This window comes from Akebia trifoliata, chromosome 4 (assembly GCF_017979445.1).
Source record: "Akebia trifoliata isolate Shusen 1 chromosome 4, ASM1797944v1, whole genome shotgun sequence".
NCBI lineage: Eukaryota > Viridiplantae > Streptophyta > Magnoliopsida > Ranunculales > Lardizabalaceae > Akebia > Akebia trifoliata.
This window is the reverse complement of record NC_141378.1, coordinates 37708388-37727739: the sequence shown is the minus strand read 5'-3', so window position 1 is coordinate 37727739 and position 19352 is coordinate 37708388. Positions and strand designations below refer to the sequence as shown.

The 19352-nt window shown below is 35.1% G+C and overlaps 1 long non-coding RNA gene across 2 annotated transcripts; it reads right to left on the bottom strand.

The window, feature by feature from the left end:
• Positions 1 to 2320: 2320 nt before the first annotated feature.
• On the bottom strand, positions 2321 to 13874 carry LOC147404871 (uncharacterized). Of its 2 annotated transcripts, none has more exons than XR_015177264.1 (3): positions 13578 to 13874; positions 11981 to 12076; positions 2321 to 2673 (listed from the first exon to the last, which is right to left on the bottom strand). It is a non-coding gene; the product is annotated as an uncharacterized LOC147404871 (long non-coding RNA). The 2 variants fall into 2 exon arrangements; XR_015177265.1 differs by having other exon boundaries at positions 2321 to 2654.
• Between the last annotated feature and the right edge of the window lie 5478 nt (positions 13875 to 19352).

Here is a 19352-nt window from a genome sequence, read left to right as displayed (position 1 = left end):
CAAAAAAATTTAAAATTTGATATTTTCTAATTTTATTACAAAAGTTATTCTTTTATTTTAATAGACAAGAGGTTTCATTAAAAAAATGTTAATTTGCTATGATCTAATGTCTTACAAAAACCTAATCAAAATATGTCTTATTAATAACATTGTCACACATAAAAAAGATTAGATAAAGTAAAAGATCAATTAAAATTATTTTTAATTAGGGAGTTTTATAAAATATATATAATAGATAAGATCTCCCAAATCTTATATTCACACAAATTCTTGGTTTTCAAAAAAAAATATATTCTTTAGATATTATTCTCACACGTTAGCTCCATTTCCTTAAAAAAAAAAAGAGTTGTCATAATCTGACCATCTAACGTGGCAAACTCAATTGACTACCCGTGACAAGTTTGAGAATGATAGATCTGTGCTCCTCGGTATACCCAACTCCCTCGGGATACACTTTTTTATGGGGTAGTGCAATTGTGTTTATCGAGGAGCACAGTTCTACCATCCCCCGAACTTGTCAGCTTAGAATAATCTATTGAGTGTGCCAATAGTGATAGTCAGATTATTACGATTCTTAAAAAAACCAAAAAATTTGTTAGTTTCTAAATATTTAAAACAGTCCATTTAAACTTATAATTAAAAAATAACACAAAATCCATCCCCTTTGGAGATTTTCAAAGAAAATGGTTAGTTTACGATCCATAAAAGAATTCTATTTCCAAACTTGGTGAAAAAGAGAAAAATAAATATAAAAAAATCAAACCCTTTACCCTTGGACGCTAAAAGTTTTAGAATAAATATGAAAAACACAAATCTTCATTTATCACTTTCTCTAACTCATAATTTATCATTTGTTTTTTTTTACAAACAATTGAAAAAATTAACAAACGATCTTATTGATTTGCTGGATCGAACCACAAAGAGGGTATTTTTATCTAGGTAAATTTTGTATTTATTTTAATTAAAAATAGTTTTAATATTTTTAATTGGTCTTTTAATTGATCGAACCACAATGTTATTAATATGACATACTTTGAATAGGTTTTTGTAAGACATTAGGTTATAAAAAATTAACAATTTTTAGTGGAACATCTTGTCTATTAAAATAAAATATATCAATTTTAAATATATTTTTACTTAATTATTTACTATTTAAAAAAAAATTCTTTATTGTAATTAGAATTTTTTTTTGTATATTAAAAATGATATTCAATAATGTTTTTCATCTTACCGACTAGGTACCATGATTTTATTCTAGAGATTATCGGTGAATTGGTGGTGGACGAGGTATAATACTGATATTCAATCAATCTATGCAACAAAGAATAAAGTTTCACTTATTCTCTCGTTTTTAAGATGCCAGGTTCTATTGTTCTTGAAGGTTTGCATTTTAGTTTAATTTTATTTTATCATTCATTATAAATATAATTATTTTATTTGTAAGCTTTTTTTTTTAATTATAAGCATGTCTACTTGAAAATAAAAATCTCTATATTTAAAAAACAATTGAATATAAAAACTTAATTAATAATTTGGCATCTCAAAAAAAAAGAAAAATTAATATAAATATTATATTTTATAGTAATATATTAAATATAAATAAGGCCTCATTTTGAAGTTTCGCTATAGGCCTTGTATTGAGCTGGCCCAATTGTGTTACTTGTATCTTGAGAAATAGATTTGTGACTTTTCAAACTCAAGTTAGGCTTTGTCGTTATCAAAATGTATCGAGCTGAGTTTGGTATGAGATTTTAATCGATCGAACTGTTAATATTGCGAATTGTAACCTTTAGAGTGTCGTATAGGATACGATAGAAAGTCACAGTTCAATTTGTAGGTAGGCTCTCTTCTCATCCCAAGTACTAGTTAGAAAATTTGGGTTTCTTTGTAGAGAGACTTATAGCTCACTTTGTCCAACTATTTTTTCAAAGAAACACTAGATACTTTATAGAGAGTCTCTAGGCTTGTTTGCACTACATAAGAATGTATTACATTCTTGTGAATTACTAATTACTGTTACCAATCCATCATCACAGGATAAGTTCACTACGTCATAATGCGCCAAAAACGACTGCCTCAACAGTCACAAAAGGAGTCGTTTCAAAAGGAGTGGTTTTTTAATTGCAATAGTCCAAAATAGTCGGAAAAAAAACGACTGTCTCTGACAGTCGAAAAAAATGACAGTTAAAACGACTGTTTTTAACAATCGTAAAAAACAACGGTCTTAGGTAGTCGTTTTTCTTGATTTATAAGTTAAAAAAAATGGATCATTAAAAAAAAATTTATTCTGAAATACAAAAACCACTGCCACCAAATAGAAATGTATTTATTCTCAAAAAACTTCTTTCTACTACCATTCGTATCCACTAACATCTCTAACATTCAGTACAATGTACTCAAACATAAAAAAGGTATTGTTGCTTATTTTTTCTCATCTCTGATATTCAATACAATTGAAAAAAAATAAATGATAGACTTGTTGCTTATGAGTCCTTGTCCATCTTGATCTTTCCACCTCTCTTATTACTTCTCACAATGATTCAAGTTTGGACATAATGTTCACAATTGCTTGAATGTCAGAATGCTTGGCAACATCATCTTGAGCACACATTAATCCCAAACCAATAGCTTCCTTGGCCTCAGTCTCTGGATACCTGCATTGTAGCCGTGGGTCTACCAATGTGAAGTCAACAATAGTTATTACTAGGAAATGCAAGAAGCCTTGAACAAAACAGAAGATTATCTTGGCATCACTACATCCACCAATTGAAAACAAAAAATGGGTCATGATGCAAAAGCTCTCTTCCCTTAATAGTTTGGATCTGTATAGACACCCCATTTTTGCACTCACCTGATTAATCAACTCGTCAACCCGATCGCAATGATTCCCAATGATGAATGTTATTTCCATTGTTTTATTTTGTTACCAGAAATATTTCAGAAATCCGGATAAGGTATCTCGAATTGACAAAACCTTAGAAACCACGCTACGCTAGGAAAATACGACCCCAAAAACATAGAAATCATCATCTTGCAGATCAAAAAGAAGCTTCACGATAAAAATCACTAAAAAACTATCAAATTACCAAAATACCCCTATCCTCAAAACAACCCTAGAGCCTACGTTACGATTAGGAAAACCCATTCAAACACATAAAATAACAAATCGAAATCAAATAAATCATTTCGCCAATTTTAACAGAATTTAACAAAATTACGAAAATACCCCTCATAAAGTTCATGACCATTTCACACAAAAAAATTCATAAATGACACAAACTAATATTTTCATTGAATTCCTTATGAAAAATCGATTCTAAAACATCCTAGAACATTAAAAACCGACTTAAAACGTGAAAAGTCCTCTCCGAGGGTAAAACGGTAATTTCACAATTTTCATAATTAAAAATTTTGAAATTAATAAATAAAATATTAAATAATTAAAGTGAAACATTGATGAAATTAATTTAAAATTTTGAATTAAAAAAATCGATCAATCGGACTCTAATGGAAAATTATTCAGGGTTCGTGAGATATTTCTTTAAGGACTCCTACATTTGGGGGTCCAAAGAATTAAAGATATAATAGAGGGGGTTCTCCAAAAATTTAAAGTCAATCAAGCAAGACTAAGGTCAAGGTATTAAAGTCAATCAAGTGAGACTAAAGTCAAAATTAAAGTCAATTAAGCAAGACTAAAGTCAAAATATTAAAAGTCAATCAATTATGACTAAAGTCAAAATATTAAAAGTCAATCAAATAAGATCAAAGTCAAAATCATAATAGAGTTCTAATTAAATAATAACTCTATCTAATAGAGTTCTAACTAAAAAATAATTCTACCTGAAACAATTCTAATTAAAACACAATTCTACCTAAAACAATTCTAACTAAAACACAACTCTAATTAAAAGAACTCTAATTAAACACTAACTCTATCAAAATCAATCCCTAAAAAAATCTATAAATAGAGGTGCTCACACCCTATTTTCGTATCAAATCATAAACCCTAAGAGAAATAGGTCTAAAAGCCCCCTAGCCTCCCATAAACCTTAGTTTTGGAGCCCCAACTCCTTACCTAACATCCCTCCTTCGATTTTAGCCTAAAAAATACCTAAAAGCCTTCCAAAAACATCCCAAAATCTACAATAAACTTGAAGAATTCAAATCCAAGAAAGTAGAGATACTTTGCCTCGGAGATCAGGAATCAAATCCGAAGACAGAACGAAGCAAAGAGTACGGTACAATGAGCAATTTTTGTCGGATCTGAGGGAATAAAGTATTTGCTATCAGAAAGGTATAACTTTTATTTATTTATTTATTATTATCTAGGTTGTTAGCAATGTAATTTCTTTGGGAAGTTAGTAGAGACCAGCTTTGGCCAGGCGGGGTTGGTGCCTAACACCTTCCAACCCCGTAACGTGATCCCCAAACCCCTTTTTTTTTTCTTTCGTAGATTAGCTTGCTTTTTCTAGAGTCAGTTTAATTCCTAGACCGTAATAACTAGGTGGCGACTCCCAAACCTCAAAGGTCAAAAGTGGATCCGCGCACCCCGCGGATCGAGGGGCGCTTTCAGTGGCGACTTCATTGGGGACCATTGAGGATCAGACTTGAAAAGCCTCAAGTATGGGAACATTGCCAACAGGACCTAGATTCTTAGTTTATTTTATTTTGAGTTTTTTTTTTTTATCCTTATTGTCTCAATTATTGATCATTGATTTGAACTTGGAATATGTGATTTGGCATGTTGTTTTCTATGGATCAATTGAAGGACATTTAAGATGGCCCTAAATAATACAAGATCTCACAAGTTAATTTCCTTAAGAACTGGTTAATGGTTGTTGAAGTAGGGAGATTGTTTTTTTTTATAAAAAAAAATAATAACAATTTTATTTGTTTTTGTCGTGGTGCATGCGTTGATCTATCCTTTAATGTTTTTTATTTCTTTTCTTTTTTTTTTCTCTCTTTTTGAGTTATTTTTATTTGTATTGTGCATGTAGGATTGATCGTTCGATTGACAATATTTATGTTATTTATTTATTTTTATTTATTTTTTTATTTTTTATTTTTTTGAGTTCTGCTTGTTCTAATACAGTGGCTGTGTTGTCCGTTGACAGTAATGATGAAAAAATAAAAAAAATAAAGAGTAAATAAAAATTAAATATTTTTTGAAGTGTGCTGTTGGTAACAGCACTGTGTAAAACGATGATGGTGGTGTGCATCGAGTCAAAGTGTATTTTTTACTTCTAAACCCATTATGTTTTAAGAGGATAGATGATGTGTTTTTAGTAAAAATGTGATTTTGCTTTTTAAACCCTTACCTGTTTCAGCTTTTAACGTGTTCCTTCCCAACTTCATCATCTTCAACAAGCTGACTGGTTTAAGTCGTTCGGTTTAGGACCCAAAAAAATCGTTGATGAAGAGTCATTAAGCTTCAAATCGACAACCCTCTTTAAATCTATCTGATCTAAACGGTTTTAATGAATTACTAACTCTTTCTTCTGTTGAAGAATGTTTCTTGGCGTGCTGGTTCGAATCGTTGGAGGACGTTCAACTTCAATTAATGGATCCTGTTTGAAGAGCCAAAGATCCGTGTTGGCTTTCTCCTAATATCTGATTTATCCTTTCGGATAAAATGGGTAGTTCGGATCTCATTCGAACCTTAAATTGCAAGTGGAAGTGTTAGACTTTGCGTTTCAAAAACAGAAGCTTTGGGATGTTAATTTTGCGGATCAAATCGAACCTGGTTTTGATTGTTCCTCTTTCAACCAATTTTTTTTATATTTTCGTTCAGAATATTAAAAAAGAAAAAAAACAAAATTTCAGAAAATAAGAGAAATTAATCCAGATTTCTATGGATTTAGAGATGGGGCGATCAATCTAAAATTACAGATGAAGATTTGGGTTCATCAGCTTTGTTGAATCATCCACTGATTTCTGGATTAACATGTATTGGAAGCCTTGAGTTCAGGATCGATAGAATCGTTAAATGGATAAAAGAGTTTTAGTTCGATCTAATAAAATCTAGATTTTAAAATGTCAGATCCATAGGAGAATTGAATCTCGTTTGGTTATCGAACATTCTTATACTAGCATGTATTGGAAGTTTTGAGTTTTGGGTTTTTCTTTTTTTTATTTTCCAATTTTCTTATTTATTTTTCCTTCCTGTGAGTATGGTTGGCAGTCCAAAGGTCCATTTTTGGTCGCCTCATACTTCCAATAAAAGAAAAATGAAAAGAAAATTTTTAAGAAAATCGATTTGTCTAATAATAATAATAAAAAAAAAAGTAGAAATAAAAAAAAAAAATTACTCTTTGTCTCAACAACTGTCAACCTATTTTCAATGAAATATTCTCCGAAATCACGAATGATTTTGCGCCATCCAAAATAGTCCTCGATTGGGCCGTAGAGGAATAGCCATATTTTTTTTTTCTTTACTCATTGATTTGACTGATGATTGATTATCTTGGTGTCATGCTTACTCGGTGTATCACGATCCTGATTATTAGATAATATTGATATGTATGTTTCAATGTAATAGTTTCGATTAATATTTATGTGATAATCATAAAGTGATGATTAGATCCGGCCCATTTGTTTGAAAAGGCCCCGGGCACACCCCACCCTGTTTTGCACACACCACATGCACGTTTACTGTTTTACTCACATACACGTCCCATATAGCCAACGTGGCACTAGTGCGTGGCCCGGTCTCCTCGGAGATGCGACGTCATTCATGAAAACCACAACTCCAGTCACGTACCTTAGGGTATATCAAACTGGGGGCATTAATACCGTCTGATCAGGTGATTCTGAGAGATATATTGATGCACCCAGGCTGGAGCGACCTGAGCCTTTGACCTATTGTAAGCCACACAGTCACATGTCCCGATTGCCAACGTAGTACTAGTACGTGGTCGATCCCCTCGTGGGATGCCAAACCATTTATGAAAGCTACAACTCTTGACTCGTACCCGTAGGTATATAAAAGATAATCTAAGTATATCAATTGCACTTCTTGATCAAAATCGGTGCCTAAGCAAGATCTTGCCCCGCTATACCCTACTGTACGAGGGGGATAGACTACGTCTATTCTAGACGAGAGGTATTTAAGTGGGCCCTTGCTCAGCATTGTGTGCCACCTCTCAACTGGAGATCAAACTGGCTGTTTTTGGATTCAGAGAAGTGAATTGAGGTTTTAGATTATAACCTATACGGTATATCAAACCAAGTCACCACGTATCGAAAGGTATATAGGTGTGCTTGGGCAAGGGTGGCCAGATAAAAATGCATTACACGTAGTAAGCTTAGAGTCTAGAAACATTCCCCGTAGGTCACGACTCGAACTTATCGTGGGTGTTCCCGGGTTGTTTATTGAATGGAGCCTGTTGATTGATGAATGTATGTGAGTGATGTGAATGATGAGATCAAAGTGTATGATTGTCCTCAAGGATCAAAAATTTATTTTTGAAAATTAAAATGGGTGCACCAACCCAATAAAGAACCCATTCTTTTACAATAATGACCCAGTCCATCCCGATCCAACAATCATGGTGGGGCCGAGCCATTTAAATTGAAAATGGAAATCAAATTTTCAAAAGAAGACAAATAATTTACAGAAAGAAAATATTTTCTAGAAAAGATTGTTTTCCAAAAGAAGTGTTCTCTAGAAGAAATGTTTTCCGAGAAAAAATAATTTCCGAAAAATGTTTTCTATAAGAACAAGATTTTCTGAAAGAAAAATATTTTACATGGACCTTGGAAGAGTACTAAAATACCCCTTTGTGTCAAACCAGGATGTTAGCCGCCGGCGATAACCCAATCGATCAGTTAGTCAAAACAACCGTCACAGGAATGCACCCTGTAGAGAAGATCAATTTTAGGAGATTCATGTTGAGGAGTGCTCTCTACTTCCACGAATTTGAGATAGACTGGAACCTCTTACACGCTATGGCTAAGCGATGGAACCCCTACCTCCACATATTCCATATGGGGTATATGCATTTATGCCCTACTCACGAGGATTATTGTGGCATCATGAGGATATCCACTTCAGGACCTCTAGTCAGGCCCTCATTGAAGATCGGATATTCTGGTGACCTCGCCACAGGACTGAATATTTCCAAGGAAGAAGCCAAGGCCTTAGTCCATGACGAGAGATTGAAATTAGTACCTTTACTGGGCCCGTATCGCTCCCGCAGTCACCCTATCAATGTAAAACCCGAAGCCTGGCGAGCCACTAGAGATTATCGATTATGCCTAGGAATCCTAGCCTAATACATACTGACCTCCAATAGTGATGGCCAAACCATCCCTGACTCCTTCATAGATATAGCCTCTCAACTCTCAAGGAAAGCCAACCCAGTACCTCTCATCCTAGCTGAAACTTTCTCAAGTTTAGATGCCATAAAAAATGGTGAGCGGGAAAGCTTCAAGGGAAGCCCCTACTTACTCTATATGTGGCTTTGTGATCATCTCAAAATCGTAGAGGTTCCATCAAACCTCGAATATGGGCCAGAACACTTTTCAAAGAGAAACCTGTTAGTGTGTCACAACTCAGTCAAAGCTTGGAGCAAATGGTTAGACTCTCGCCTCGCCTGTCATATCGATTTTAGGTGCCCTTGGTGGATGACTGATCCCCCCGTTCTAGGAACCAAAGGATCCTACTATGTCCGTCTGATTGGTTTAGAAGAAACATCTTTTTACCATCCTAATCTGATCCCAGAACAGTACGATGTACCTACAGAGTTATCCTTACCTCAGCACAAAGCTTTCTTTTCCCCCGAGCCTTTGACTGAAAAGTTAGTACACCTCATTGAGAAAGCTTGGAACAAGCGCACCTTAGGATATCCAGACGGACCAGTAGAATTCAAAGAGCCAGTTGTTAGAGCCAAGAGGGTCAAGCCTGACAGTAACCCTGATGACCATCAAGACAAAGCCAAGCGTCCATGTAAAAATAATTCAAGTCAAAGTTGTTGAAAGATGTTTTAATAAGAACATATTGTTTGTCAATCATTTTTAATAAAACTATCTTTCTTTTTGAATAAATATTTATTTCCTTTTCGAATATTCATTGTGTGAATGGATTGGTGCACAAACCTCAATAAAATGATTTTCTAAAATGTTATCAAGGGGGAAATACTGAAATTGACTAAATCTACCTTAGATGAGGTCATATAGGATTATCATTGCGCCCAAACTTAAGCGTCCACCTCCTAGTTGGAGTCGTAAGTCCAGTCGGTTAGAAAGAACCACAGTACCAAGTCAACAAGCAGAGATGGCTTCAGAATCTGAGCTCACAGAGATCCATAAGATCTTGGCAGCCTTTGCCAATGATATCAACAATATAAAAAGGCAAGGTAGAAATGTTGGAACAGACCTCGGAATCGACGGGAATTCCTCTAGATGACCCAAAAGGAAAAAAGGTAGAAGAGAAACGTCCGCGTGAAGTCTTCGAACTCGATGGAGACGAAGAGTATGTTGATGAAAATTCGGCGTTATCTAACAGAATGTCTCAATTGGAGTCAGCTATGAAGAGTATAAAGGGTATTGATGAAATTGCAGCAGGCATTGAAGCTCTGAACCGCATCCCTAGAATCCATTTGCCAGAGAAGTTTGTAATGCCTAAAATGGACAAGTTCAGTGGGACAGGGTGTGCGAAAACGCATCTTAAGGTGTATGTTACCAACATGCGCACTATGGGGCTCAGCGACGAACATATGACATTATTGTTCCAAAGAACTTTATCAGGATCAGCACTACATTGGTTAATGTCTCAAGATCCAGTTACTGTGGGTACATGGGAAAACATGTCAAAGGCCTTCTGGCATCAGTATAAATACAGTACTGAGATTGAGACCTCAAGAAGGGAGTTGGAAGCAACTAAACAGAAAAATGGGGAGACATTCACTGATTTCATTGGTCGCTGGAGGGCCAAGGCTACTCAAATGTGGGATAGACCTTCGGAGAAGGAACAAGTAGCGATTATCCTAAAGAACCTCTCTCAAGGATATGCTCAGCACCTAGTGGCCCAATACCTCCCTACTTTCGAATCCTTACTACAAACCGGAAGCCAACTCGAGGATGCATTTGCCTCTAGGATTATTTCCAACCCTTCAGATAACAAGCCTAAGAAACCATATGTTCCCAAACCCAATATCAACCATACTTACATCGCCAATACCTCCGTTACCCCAGCTCAACCCTTGGCCAGGGCTAATAACTAGGTTCACCCAAGTCAACCTCGAACTCCTCGTCAATTTACCAATTTAGGGATGACCCTTACCGTAGCATTGCAAAAACTATTAAAAAAAAGGTTGCTTACCCCGATTCAACCTCGACTTTTACCAAATCCCTTGCCAGCCGGACACAACCCCAACTTATTCTGTGAATTTCATCAAAATCCTGGCCATCACACGGATCGATGTATCACCTTGCGCCATGCCATTCAAAACCTCATTGATAACAAAAAGATCACAATCCCTAGCCCACCAAATGTCACCACTAATCCACTACCTACCTATCAACCTCCACCAACCCTAAACATGGTCTCTCACACCTCATTGCCATTTGATCCCGCCTCTCTTATCCACCCAATCCAAGTCAAACTGCCTAGTTACCCCCTTGCTGAGATAACTTTCACTGATGAGGTTTTCACTACGAATTATGAACCATTTGATCTAACCTCAGATGAAACATATTGTTTATCTCCACCTCGTTACGATAGTCCCACATTCACTAGTTACTTGTTGGTCCAAATGAATCTGAAAAGTCCTATACCTTTGACAGACGAAGATCCATACTTGTTGACTGAGGAAGATGAGTCCTTCCCCCTTTCTTGTGATGAAGTTAGACATATGACTCGAGGGAGAAGAGTTTTTAAGCCACAAGAACTCTGTGTTGATAATCTTGCAGTCCTGGCAAGAAAAGAAGGAGAAGATCCCACTAAGGAAAGCATCGAAGAAGATAACTCCGTGATCAAACAGTTAAAAAAATCAGGGGCCAATATCTCAGTATGGGGTTTACTCATGACTTCCACTGCTCATAGGGAGGCTGTTCTCAAAGCACTAAACACAGCCCAAGTCTCCCTTGATACTTCTCCAGATTAGCTGGCCAGTATAGTAGGGGCAACTTACGTGGAGAATATCCTATCCTTCTCAGACTCAAATCTCCCAAAAGAAGAGACAAGCCACATTAAGCCGTTGCACATTACAGTTGACTGTAACGGAATGAGGGTACCTCTAGTTTTGATTGATAACGGGAGTGCACTGAACGTTTGCCCGCTGAAAACGGCTACTTGTCTCGGATTTAAGGCTGAAGATCTCAAACTTACTAGTCAAGGTGTTAGAGCCTATGACAACACCAAGAGGGATGTACTGGGAATTTTGCACCTTCGATTGTCCATAGGCATAGCTGAATTTCCTGTGGAATTTCAGGTCATTGACATCCAGTCTTCTTTCAATTTACTGTTAGGGAGACCATGGTTACACCAGATCAAAGCCATCCCTTCTACGCTACACCATGGTGCATAACCCCTTCCAACCCCGTAACATGATCCCCGGACCCCCTTTTTTTTTCTTTCGTAGATTAGTTTACTTTTTTTAGAGTCAGTTTGGTTCCTAGACCGTAATAACTATGTGGCAACTCCCATACCTCAAAGGTCAAAAGCGGATCCGCGCACCCCGCGGATCGAGGGGCGCTTTCAATCTGGAAAAAGGGTATGGCACTGTGGTTCCCTTCCAAAATCAAAATCAGTGGAAATACAAAATGCTATCTTCTTAATACCAACCATTGTCATGTTGAGATGGTAAAAACGAGTATAGAACAGTCGCATGGAATGACTTGAGGCCCAAAATATGAAATTTCATGACGCCCCAAAGTATCAAATATTGCCACTAAAAGAGCCAAAATGATTCTCAAGTTTTTGTTATGTACTTTGTTTTTCCAAATATATATCCTAATAATACTGTAAAACAGAACGTACACGTAGAAGGCCACTAACAATCAGTGGTTTGTATACATTGAGTTCAAAATGACCATTTGATCCACCAACTGTAATGGCCACATGGTTCCCCATAACCTGCAAGGTTGTAACACATTGATTAGTAGAACTCAGCAAACAAATTTTTTTAACCATATAAAATTTTACCAACTGAAAACCTTCTTTTATCTAGCAATAAGCGTGCTTGTAAATTTGTGACCATGTCTGAGATTTGTGAAAAGTATTATTACAGAAAAAAAAATTGATGAGTATTACAATTTTCTAATGTTTATGAAACTGTTTGTTGATGATACGACCAAATATTTACGTTATATAACATGAACAAGGACGTATAGACTACACATTACCTGAGCACAAACCATCGTGAGGGCCTCACATTGAGTAGGGTAAGCCTTGCCCTAAAACATAATAAAAGTTAAGCTAAATAATAAAAAGTAAATGAAAACTAAGTGCTAACTTTACAATTACAAGTTTTAAGAATTTTTCTTTTCTTGTTTTATCTTTTAGCAATAGAAACAGAAAATAAATAAGAATTACAAGTTGAGAAAAGTACTGTACAGGCATAATACTGCTGCCCGGTTCATTTTCAGGTTTATTACGGTACAAAAGTACGATAGAAAGTACAAAAATTAAACAACACAGCCCTGCCAATTTAGAATATCAGTTAATACAAAACTTGTACACCAATAAACAAGCTTTGCATAAGCACAACAAATTGACAAGGCTATCCAATAAAAAGTTGGGAAAACCCAACCACATCATACCTCAATCATAACAGAATCAGCAATAGACCATTAATCGCATTGACCGACTCCATGTAGCTATTACGAGGAAAAATAAATCAAAAGGAAAAACGGGATAAACAGTTAGCTCCCCTTCCACACAAATACAGAATGCAATATGCTTTCCATGATGATATGACTTTAGATAAGAGTTGAATGGAAAAATAGGATTAATGTATCATCAGATAAGCGGTGAAGGTGTTAAGGAAAAATAAAATAAAATAAATTTACACAATTACCACAACAAAATGCAGAAGAATACAACATTTTGAAAGGGAAAATGCACACCTCAGGGGCCATCTAGAGTGCAGTCCCTTTTTAAGATTTCACATCATTGAACTTAGTTGCTGTGAGAAGGTGCATGATTGGCTTGGTGAATGATTTAAAGCTCAATGGGAGAACCTGGCATGGGTGCCCATGCCAAAATTACCATGTGGCACATTCAGGCCAACTGGTACCATGGATAAATGCCTCACCTCTCAGTGGGCCTACACAAAATCAGCCTGATTGGTGATTTCAATATGTTGATTCGAATACCAAAGACGCATGGTCAAATCAAATGACTGAAGACCACCTACAAGAATAATAAAATTCAAGGGCTAAAAATCACCATTTAGGCCATTTTTTGTTGTCTAGGGTCATCAAAGGGTAAACCCAATATCAATCTAGTAAGTTGGGCACAAAAGAGTGTTTGCCATGGCATTAAGGGATGCAAGTGTCAAACTTATGACACGGACATTCATATAAAAGTTGAACTCCCAATCATGTCTGACTAGTTGAGAATCTCATCTACTCACCATTTTGTTGAGAAAGTTAGGCCTCCAATTGTCTAGTGCTGGCTTCCATTGAATTACTGCAGTAATCTTCCCCTTTTCTCCACACAATATGTAACTCGTCACAACATAGATATGTAGTTCAACTATTTTTCTGGCTACTTTCCTTCAAGCTAACAAATTCAGACCACCAAACGTATAAGCAAGCTCTCTAAATGCACAAAAAAACAAAATAGTTTCAAATGGACAAAGACTTCAGCTAGAGATGCATGAACATATATTTAGAATATATACACATTATTAATGAACCTGGCATAATACTACTGCTAGGTTCATTTTCTATTAAAATAGTGCGAATAGAACGCAAAAAACAATTGGCCCACTTTAGTGAATTGTATGAATTAAAATTGTAGGATTTTTTTTTTTTTTTACTTTTTAGATTACAGTATTTAGGTTCAAAGAAAAACAAAAATGAATTGTATTCAGACCATCAAAAATGAATTGTATGTTTGGGTCAAGTTAATCTCCATTGTAAATAGAACACTTGATATCTAAAATGATCTTTACCTTAATTATCTTCGAACATCAAATGTTGATGGAAGGTGAATCTAAGATCGTCTCCTGTCACTATGCAAAGTGAGGGAACCAGATACCGAGGAAATTGGAAGATGCCTCTTCACAAATAGATGGTCCAAGAGCCATGCATGCTTGCATTCAAATAAAGCAAAAATGCTAACCTTAACAAATATAACGAAATAAAAATAGGAATCCGCCATTTAATCTAAAATTTCAACTTCATTCAAGGTATGGTACTCAAATTTATTACCCATTTTTGTTCTGTTTTTAGGGGTACAATTTCATATTTAGAACAATTATGTACCTTGGGTTTCTTATCGTCGGGATCTGGAATGAATTCTACTTCATCCCAATGCTCTGGCTGTAAAAGAGAACTTTGTTCATATTGAAATCTAGCAACATGTATACTAGAGAAAAAGAAAAAAAAAAGTATAATCCAGATTTTCAATTTGTAACCTTCTTGACATTGGGATCTAGCAGAATTTCATACTGAAATCTAGCAGCATGTTCTTGGCACCCGTAAAAAAAAAACTCAACCCACATGTATATCTATTCCAAAAATTCGAATTTTTTTTAGATGTTTAGGATTGTAACTTAATAGTTCAGTACTAAAGAAGTCCGGAAAGAGGTCCAATCATGACCTATAGGTTTTCTATTGTATAATCTTGAACACCCAGATATGTGTGAATTTATAGGTACAACAATTTCTCATTCAACAATAACAGAATAGACAACATTTCTTTTGTTCTCTACCTCTACAAACTAATCCAAAGAGGATCAGTTTGTGGGTTAATTTCATTGATTGTGGGTTTGAGAGTTGTCTAATGTTTCAACGGTTACGATCTTTCACAAATAACAATTGATGATAGGCTTCGATGATATTGGGGTAAAGTCTAATCTAAAAACACTGTCGTTAGCCTAAAAATGCTGGTAAAAACCATTGCCATTAGTTCCTGACATACCATTCCACTATTACTGCCAACAAGTGTAATTGTAAGTTTGGGGGTCCAATTCTTAATAGTTTTAACCTCAATCAATTATCAATACATGGCATGTTGAGTTCAGTAATTAATCGTGACCTACAAAGACGATTGCAAAGTGAAAATTGATAAGTTTGGGAGTCCAACTCAAAACCAATTGGCAGTGAGTCTAGGCTAGGCTCAAGACCTTATAAGGAGAGAGAGACAAAGCAATGAGCATCCGATGTGGACTAAACTCAATAAAAATCACAAAAACTATTACTGTCTAAATTTACGCACGCTAGTATATGTATCGAAACAAGTAATAAAGTGATAAGAAAGTATCGTTCCTTCGGAGACTAAATACCAATCTATTGCTAATTACCAATTTATCTCAGTTTAATTTTATCTAAACAAAAGTAAAAAATAGGATTTAAAAATAAACAATGAAATAATGCAGAGAATAAATTTGCAGATTTAAAATCAATGAGTGATGAAACCTAAGTTTATAATTTCCCCCAAACAATCCACTTGATTAAATTCTCCTTCCCTTTATGATAAATTAATCCACTATGATTGTCACCAAGAGCACTAAATTCTCTACAAGCCTCTGTCGATGGTCATGTAAAACATACCCTTCTAAACTAACTCTCTATATGTCTATGAGAATTAAATTGAGAAGAATTCATTAAGAATAAGCTCTCATAAGGGATGCACATGCAACGTGAGTATATGTCTATCTCAAATTAGCATATGTTACTCTATCTAGGTCATGAACACAAAATAACTCTGTCGAATATCATGAATGAGTTCTATTATAACCCTAGAATAGAAATTAGTTCATCATTGAAAATAAAATCACAAAAGTATTCAACCATTCTTAGATTACAAAGTTAAGAGAAGAGTTAAAGTTAAGGAAGATAAAACTCAAAAACCAATCTCCAATTCTCGTCCTCCTTCTAAATCTTCTGCCTCCATGAAAAACCCAAAACTTCTCTTCGAATAAGGTTTAACCGTTCTTATTTATAGGTATGGAGTCATTAGGGTTTAAGAGTCTCAAAATCCGTCTCTAATTCAGCCCCAAAAATTAATGTGTAAAGTTGGAAACGTAAGCAGGCCATGGCCTCAAAACATGTGATGCCACGACTTGTATTTTAATATTTCTGTTGTGCAATTCTTGAATTCCCGCCACGGCCTCGTTTTCTATCAAGCTGCGGCTTGAAGGTTTTTTTTAGCTTGTATGCTTGACTTCCTTTTTTCGAGAGTGAACCAATTTGGAGCTAGAATTTCTCCTAAAGTTTGGCAAATATCCCAATGTTCCTAAACTGCAAAATAAGCATAAAAACCAAATAAAAACATAGAATCACATAAAAAGTATAAAACAAACTAAACTTAAATAAAAATAATTAAAAGATTCTAAAATTAACAAAATATTATATTTAAAAGTGGTTAATTCGCAGGAATTAAACCCACTCATCAAATACCACCAAACTTAATATTTTGCTAGTCCTCGAGCAAAATAAAAAGCAAAGAAAAACCTAACTAAGGGAAAGAAATCTAAAACACAAGTGATAATACTAGCTTGATTTTCCACACTTGCCTCAAAGATTGTGCAAATTTCAGAATTTTTAAAAAAACTTTAAAAATTGAAACAGTCTAGATTTTCAACCCAAATGTCATTCAACCTCACCTTGAACCCCCTATATATGTGCAAGCAACTCCTTATCACTTAATCAGTTTTCAACTCAAATCAGTTTATTCAATTAAGCGTAAACACAGGTGATCTCTAGATATTGACATTGATGAACTCCATGGGCTTATTTTTCATGCTATTCTCCACTAATGTAGGTCGCCACTCAATCAAGAATCAATAGGACTTTTATTCAGCTTGTAATGTGTGGTTGGGTTAAAGGTAGGAGAAAAGGAAATTTTGTGGCTCAGATCACCCCTTAAACACATCAATCTCTTAGGATTCTCATAGAGCGCAAACTTACATTTCAACATCAAGTCACTCCGCATTCTCAATCTTGTTTTACTTCATTCCCTTGACAACCTTTTATTTACCATTTTTTTTCATACTTTTTTTTATAGCCCACTGCACCCCCAAACTTATCTGATTCAATGTATTCTTTAACAAGAAGGGATGTAGTAATGAGACAATTTTGTTTTTTTTTTTCACCATAAGTATTTTCCAAACCTTCAATTGAATATTCTTAAAACTTTGCCTTCCACATTCTCGAAACTTCACCTTCAACCCTTATTTGGCATAGCTCAAAATTATCCAATAGCAATCAATATGCCTAAGAGGTGATGGGTCAAATTTTGGAAAAATTAGACAAAAAGGCTTGGTTAGAACTGTGGGTGCCAAAGAACATGGGAGACACGGCTCAATGGGGAAGACTGGTGATAAAATCAACATAGGTAAGTTTAAAAGGCTCAATCGATCCAAGAATGACCTAAATCATATCCCTAATCAAGTGCAACCTAGGATTTCATCTCGAGTAACAATCAAATAAGTTCTAGAGTTCATTGAGATCATGGATCACACTCAAAAGCATAAACACTTCTCAAGTGTATCAAACAACCAAGTGCATCAAGATTATAAGCTCAATGTAAAAGAGTTCAAAACAATGCTGAATTTCATTAGGATCAAGCACATAGACAAGTTCCACTTCAATCATTTTCCAAGAACCATCTATATATTCAATCAAAATCATTATCATTGGTTGTAGATTATTAAACAAAAATCATCACAAAACACAATTTTTTTTTAAATACTAACTTAAACACACCAAAACCTAAACTTGAACACGTTAAAGCAAACATAAAAATAATAAAAAAAAAAATTTCAAAAAAATACTACTCCTACCCCCAAACTTAGTTATTGCATTGTCCTTAATGTAATCAATTAGAACCAAAGGTAGGTGAAAGAACTTCCCTGACATATTTATTGGCGGTCAGGAGTCATCAGCATCATCTACGTCATCTTCATTGCTATTGTCATTCAATCCTGGCGGTAGTGATGAAATGGTGAAGTTTGTGTTATGTTACTTTTCACAACTGGTGGCCAAAAATCACGACTCCAGCAACAAGTAATCGTAACCCAATCACCAACAGCCGAATGACAAGTATCACAATTGCACTCAATTATATCCAGCAAGCACCATGTATATCAAACAACCCCCAAAATTTTCAACAGCTTAACCTTCCAAACCTCTTTCATTGTCATTGAACTTTTTACAAACACCTGGTATGCACAAAAATTTAATGATCTCCCCAAAATTTAGTAATACCAGCTACTGTCACAAAAGAAGATCGTACATATTGCAGCACAAAATACTCCATCAATCAAACAATCCAATACCCATTCCAACATCAATCACTTAGCGTCAATCACCAATTAAATCCATTAAATACTCCCGTCAAATTTTCCAATCCAAATAGTCAATATTTTTGTTCTCAATATGCAATATAGGTTAATTGAATGTAAAACTTACAGACAAAACCTGATGGTACTCCACTTGATTTGGTTAAATCGATAAAGAAAGTACTTGGAAGATCTGTTGAAATTTGATGAAATCGTGTTCACGGATTTGATCTCTCTTTAGCCACCCTTGAATATTGAGAGGGAAACGTATAAATAATGCTAGAAAAGATGGAGAGAGATGAAGAGTTTTCTGTCGTTGAGGCACGAAGAGAAGATTGGTTGTGAAATTGTGTAACATTCGAAATATTAAGGTAAGTGTAACCATTTTCTATGTGAGTATGATTTTTGGGCCGAGGCCTAGTAGAGTATCATGCCATGGCCTGCATTTTTATATTTCTGATCAGTTCTATCATGGACTAATACCTTGGCCTGAGAAGAGTTAAGCCATGGCATCTTCGAACTAAGAGATCAGAACTAATGTCTGCTTTAAATGTTGAAACTATGATTGAGTAGAGGCTTCTGCTGTGCTGCCAATGACTTGTGTCATGTTGCTAATGCAGTTAATTTGCTTAGAGACTCCCAACATGTTTCAACAAAACATAATTAAATAGGATCAAAGAGAATTCTAAAAATTATAATAAAAACAAACTAATAACTTTTATTTTTTATTTTATTTTATTTTTTTTTTATATAAAAAAAAACTAACGAAAAACTAATGAAACTCAAAATAAACGAAGAGATAGAGTTTAAAACACTTCGGTTGCCTCCCAAAAAGCACTTGTTTTAAAGTCATCAGCCCGACTTTGTCTGAAGTCACTCCAGGTTTGCTAGAGTGAT